The following is a 6,000-nucleotide window of genomic DNA, read 5'->3' on the forward strand; positions in this document are numbered from 1 at the left end:
ACTTGAAGTCACGAGTTCGAGATCAGCCTGGCCAGCATGGCAAAACCCTATCTCTACTAAAAATACAAAAATTAGCCGGGAATGGTGGCATACGCCTGTAGTCCCAGCTACTCGGGAGGTTAGGCAGGAGAATCACTTGAACCCAGGGGGCAGAGGTTTGCAGTGAGCCAAGATTGCGCCACTGCACTCCAGCCTGGGTGACAGCGTGAGACTCCGTCTCAAAAAAAAAAAATTCCCCAAATCCAAGCCCTTTGACTTCTCCAAGGCTCAGGGTCACCAGGTATACATGTCATAAAATGACAACAATCGTGGTCCTTCACACCCTATACACCAGAGAGAAGAAAGGTTATGGGGAACAGTGAGAACCGCCAGAAAACTTAGAAAATTTTAATGTACTTTCCAAAAGTATGACAAGGACAATTCCATGCATAAAAATCTCATAGTACTTCAGTTCACAACTGAAAGTTGCCGCTCCTCCTAATTAAAGTTAAAAAAAAAAAAAAAGTCCGAAAACTTTTCAACTTTTGCAGGACTCTTATCAGAATCCCAATTCTTGGGAAATCCTCCACTCATTATGGAAGAGGGTTAGTGATAACAGAGAATTTCTACAAAGGTTGGGTCATTTTTCAAGGCTGCATACACGATGCTAGATATTATCACTTGAAAGTTTTACATTTCTTCACACCTCGAGTGCTTGGCCCAACACACACTGCTGGAAGAGTTTTCCACAGAGCTCTCCATCTGGCCAGCTCAAGGCTTCAGAGAGGCAAAAAGCCTCTGTAAACCAGGCAAACTTGGTACATCCCACAAGACAATCCGAACTGGCTCCTGGTCCAGGGACTTGCGGGACGCAGTCCTGAATCATGCCTTACAGTAACTTACACTTTACCAAAATCTTTAATAACCAGTATCTCATTCCCTGCTTACAAAAGAATAGCCCAGTGAGACTGGTAAAGATGACTAGCCCAATTTTAAAACCAGGGAAATAAATAAGCTTTTAAAATGTAAAAGTAAAAATACAGATAAATAAAAGATTTAGGCCGGGAGTGTTGGCTCACCCCTGTAATCCCAGCACTTTGGGAGGCCGAGGTGGGCGGATCACATGAGGTCAGGAGTTCGAGACCAGCCTGGCCAACATGGCGAAATCCCGTCTCTACTAAAAAAACGAAGATTAGCCGGGCGTGGTGGATGGCGTGCGCCTGTAATCCCAGCTACTCTGGAGGCTGAGGCAGGAGAATCGCTTGAACCCACAAGGCGGAGGTTTCGGTGAGCCGAGATCGTGCCACTGCACTCTAGCCTGGGTGACAGAGACTCCGTCTCAAAAAAATAAATAAATAAAAAATTTAAAAGTTTAGGTGCGCTTCCCCAACACAATCACTTGTCCCAAAAACAAGCACCGAACAAGTACCATTCAGAAGCAAATTGTAGTCCCTTTTGATGTTCACTTAAATACAGATGAAAACTTAATTATCAATGCTAACTCAATCACTGCTGTGCCAGATTCAGCATAAGATTTTGTCAGCACATAAAATTCTGTATCTAGAGCTACAAGAGGCACGTTTTCTGCCAAATCTTCATTATATTACATAATGAGAGGAAGCTTGGATTCTTAAAATTCACCTTTTCCCATCATTTTAACACCCTGTTCCAATCCCTTCTTTCACAGGGTATTTTCTGGGGGTGAAAAGGAATAACTCATTACTTCTCATATTTTCCTGCCCACTTTCTTGCATAAATATTAAAAATAAAGGGGAAGGTAGGGTCCTGAACATCTCCCTAAAAAATAAAAAAGTTATTAAATGTGGTAAACAGAGCCTGGAGACCTAGCTTCTAGTTCTGCACTGACACAGTATCACTGCGTGACCTTGGGCAAATTACTGCAGTTCTGGGCCTCGGTTTCCCTCATCTGAACCCTAATGATGGTTAAGCCCTCTCCGCTCTTTAAAGCACAGATTTTAGATACGTCCCCGGTGCAGCACAACTGTGAAGGAGTCGCCCAGACGGAGTCCCTGGGCGGAGAAATGGCCTTCCACAAGCTCCGGCGGGGGGATTCACAGGGAGCTCAAGCTGCCCCAGGCAAAGCCACTGGGCAAACTTCAGGTCGCAAACAAAAACCTGTTGGCACCGACTCCTCTAGCAAAGGCCAGCCTCCCAACGCGCTCGGCTCTCGGCTCTAGGGGAGCCGCCCCATAGGGAGAGAGAGGAAGTCTCTGCTGGAAGAGGCCAGACCCCACGCACCCATTCACCCACCCGGATCAGCCGAGCAGGACCGCCGGGCCGGGTGGGTCTCTGCCATCCCACGCGGAACAAAAGGCAGCTGGAGCCTGGCTCTTCCGCCCCCGTCCCCGCTGTTCCGTGGGAGTGGGGGCTGGGGAGTGGGGAGCCTGGTCCCCAAGGACGGAAGGGGGCCCTACTACAGCCCCCAGGAAAGGTGAGACGGGCGGGATCCCGGACAGAGAAAAGGACCCCTCCCCCGATTCCCGGAGGGCGCCCGGACCGGGCTCTGCACGGGGGCTGGCGGGAGACCAGGCTGGGCTCAGGAGGAAGGGGCGCCGGGCCCGGGGAGGAGAGGAACGTGTTCTGGGGAGGGGGCGGGGTTGTTCCAAGATGAACGGGGCTCCAGGATCCGAGATAGGAGTAAGGGGCGCCCTGGACTCTGGGGACATAAAAGGAGATGCTCGGTGATAGGGACGGGTAAGGGGGGAGATCCTTGCAGCGGAAAGCTGGATCCAGATGGGAAGAGGGCCATGCTCCAGTCCGTGGGGCGGGGCCTGGCTGGAAAGAAGGGGATCCCCCAGAGCCTGGCGCAGGGACCAGCGGGGCGGCAGGGGCGCATGCCCTGGCGGGGCTGGTGAGGTAGGGGAGCCTGTGCTCTGGGGGCGTCCGCGCCCTGGAGAGGGGGAGGGTCCTCGCCCCAGGGACTCGCTCTGGCCTTGGAGCCCCACGGGCTGTGGCTCACCTCTGCTCCTCCGGGCCGGCGTGGGTGCGCCGCTGCGGCCGCCGGCAGCGCTGGGGAGGCGGGAGCGACCGGAGCCCGCGGAGCCGCCGCCACCGCCGCGTCTGGCTCAGTTTGACACCCACACACCAGCCAACATGGCGGCCGGGAGGGGGCGCGCCGGACGCGTGCGCGCGCCCGCAGGCCCCGCCCCCGAGCCCCGAGGCCCCGCCCCCACTCCCGCAGACCACGCCCCTGCGACCCCCCCCAGAGCCCCTCCCTAGTGGCCCATGCGCGGCTTCCCCTCCGCCTCCTGCGCTCCAGGACCCCACGCGGACGGCCCACCCTTCCGCAGCGCCCCACAGTCGACGCCCGAGCCCCCAAAAAACCCCCAATCCCGAGCGCCACACAAACCCTGGCAAATTAATACCCGAACGCGCGCACTCTGATCCCCTTCAGGCCACTCCACGCCGTACATACTCACGGCCCCCCACACTCACGGCCGGGCAGCACGCGCAGGCCCCGCCCCGTCAAGCAGAAACTCACGCTCCGGCCCGCCGGTTTCACTCAAAAACCTTGCTCAGTAGGAGAGACTGGAAGGGGGCCAGGGCCTGCCGGGCGCTGGTAGGGTTGGGTTCTTAGGCTACAAGTGTGTTCACTTTATGAAGATGCGCGGAAGTACACTTTGGATTTGTGCGCTTTTCCGTGCGTGTATTTCACGTCAATAAAATATACTCAAAAACGGAGACGCCTCTAGGCTTCTTTAGGCTGCTCAAGGGGTTACCTAAGGGCACGAATGGCAAGGGGTTACCTAAATGGCACGAAAACGGAAACCCTTGACTGGCGGGCACCCACAAAGCACCTCCTCTGTGCCAAGCCCTGTGCTGGGCACAGAAATGAGACAGCCCCAAATGCCTCGAATGAGAGTCCCGGAACTGGAGGGGCCAGAACTGGAGGCTGCACCTCAAAGCTGACTAACCTGCTCCAATCGGGGTGGGAGTCAGCAGAGACTTCTCACAGCAGGGGCGCGGAGCATGAGTCAGGGCTTGCTAGGTGGGCAGAGGGCACCATCCCTGTTGCCTGGGTGACATCAACACTGTGCCTAGCCTTGGCTTCAGGGAAGCTGTGGCCAGAAGTCTTCCTCTGCCCTAACTCACTGAGCGACCTTAAACAAGTCACTGTACTTCTCTGAGCCTCAGATTCCTCCTCCCTGTACAGGAACCAGGGGATGAAAGTATCCCTTAAGGTTCTAACAACCCGGGATCTGGAATTCCATTCTCTGGCAAAAAAAAAAAAAAAAAAGGTGGTATCTTTCCAGGAATTCATCTATTTATTGTAAGTTTTTTAGTGTGTGTGCATAGACGTGTTCATAATAGTTTTTGAGGGCTTTTTTGTGTTTGTATGGGGTCGGTGGTAATGTCCTCTTTGCCCTTTCTGATTATGTTTACTTGTATCTTCTCTTTTTTCTTTATTAGTCTAGCTAGTGATACAATAAATACGATAAAAATGGAGAGAGCTTGTAACACGTTTGCAAAACCACATGGCCACTTTTCCTTTGAAAAGTCAAACACTGTTAGCTCTAGATGCTAGAAACTCTCCAGTTAACCACCCTTCCCACTGCTTGGTGCCCCTTCTCCACCAGCAGAGGGAATTATGCCCTATGTGCCTGCCTTGCAGCAGAAGCCGGAGCTCCCCATTTTGAACTTGGTCCACCCTCATCCCAGAGAATGCCCTCAACCAGTCCAACATTCCTTGTGAGCCTCACCTCTTTACCCCATCTCCAAGGAAAGCAGAACTTTACACTGCAATCATGCTTCTGCCCTGAGTTTACAATGTCAGATGAGTTGTAACACATAGCTGACGCACAGCACAGGCGTGATGCTTCTAAATCAGCACTGTTCAGCAGAATTTCCCTCCACGATGGAAATGTTCTTTCTGCGTGCTGTCCGTAGGATAGCTACCAGTCACAGGAGGCCAGCGAGCACTTGAAATGTGGCTAGTGAGACTGAGGCGCTGAATTTTTTAAACTTCATTAAACTTTTATTAATTTAAATGTAAATAGCCATATGTGGCTAGATGCTACCATGCTGACCAGTGCTGGTCTAAAACCTTACCACAATTCCACAAGTGCACATTCTTTTTTTATTTATTTGTTTTGAGACGGAGTCTCACTCTATTGCCCAGGCTGAAATGCAATGGCACAATCTCAGCTCACTGCAACCTCCATCTCCCAGGTTCAAGTGATTCTCCTGCCTCAGCCTCCCGCATAGCTGGGATTACAGGCACGCACCCCCACACCCGGCTAATTTTTGTATTTTTAGTAGAGACAGGGTTTCACCATGTTGGCCAGGCTGGTCTCGACCTCCTGACCTCGTGATCCTCCTGCCTCGGCCTCCCAAAGTGTTGGGATTACAGGCGTGAGCCACCGTGCCCAGCAAGGTGCACATTCTTGCTGTTCACATTTTACAGACAAGAAATTGAGGTTTGGAGAGATGCTGGGGCTTGGCCACCCAGGCCCACTTTTCCATATGCAGAGCCTAATACTCCCTTCACTACCCACCTAGCAAGTGTGTGTAGCCGCACAGATAATATGCAAGCCTGGAAAGAGAACTGGAAACAGATAATAAGATGACGAGCTAACCTACAGGACAGGAAGTGAGTTGGAGAATACTAGATTAGCCCAGGCTTGGGAAGTGGGGGAGGGTGTCCTGAGGCCGGAAGACCGCCACGTGCAAGGTCAGAGGGGACATTCTTGCATTCCTCGAAGTCATTTCTCTTTCCTGGACCCCCTTCTTGAAGCGTATGAGCCCCCTGGCATTCCTCTCTCAATTCATCCTCATGATGATCCCTTGACGTCAGCAGCCCTATTCCTATTTTAGATGCGGAAACTGAGGCAGCATGTGGCAGGGCTAGGATTCAGTTCCAGGTTCTATGAGTCTAGAGCACATAAGCAGTCTTGCAGAGGAACTTGCAGGATAAGCTGAACAATTTCATCTGTGCCCAAAGCAGTCCATGGAAAACAGGGCTGGAGGAGACACTCTCATCTGCCCTTGCAGAGGTTTGGA

At 52.5% G+C, this 6,000-nt stretch overlaps 1 protein-coding gene across 9 annotated transcripts in view; it reads right to left on the minus strand.

Moving 5' to 3' along the window:
- The window catches only part of EPN2 (epsin 2), a 99,736-nt gene extending 96,223 nt beyond the window's left edge, over positions 1 to 3,513 (minus strand). For 2 of the 9 annotated variants that reach the window (XM_004042125.5, XM_004042126.5), the window contains exon 1: positions 2,960 to 3,126. The gene's annotated coding sequence lies outside the window, so the exon portion shown is untranslated. Of the gene's footprint in view, positions 1 to 2,959; positions 3,127 to 3,365 lie in introns of those variants that run through there. The other 7 variants (XM_019027143.3, XM_019027144.4, XM_063706602.1 and 4 more) reach the window with 6 other exon arrangements.
- Positions 3,514 to 6,000: the final 2,487 nt, after the last annotated feature.

This window comes from Gorilla gorilla, chromosome 4 (assembly GCF_029281585.2).
Source record: "Gorilla gorilla gorilla isolate KB3781 chromosome 4, NHGRI_mGorGor1-v2.1_pri, whole genome shotgun sequence".
NCBI classification, from domain to species: Eukaryota; Metazoa; Chordata; class Mammalia; order Primates; family Hominidae; genus Gorilla; species Gorilla gorilla.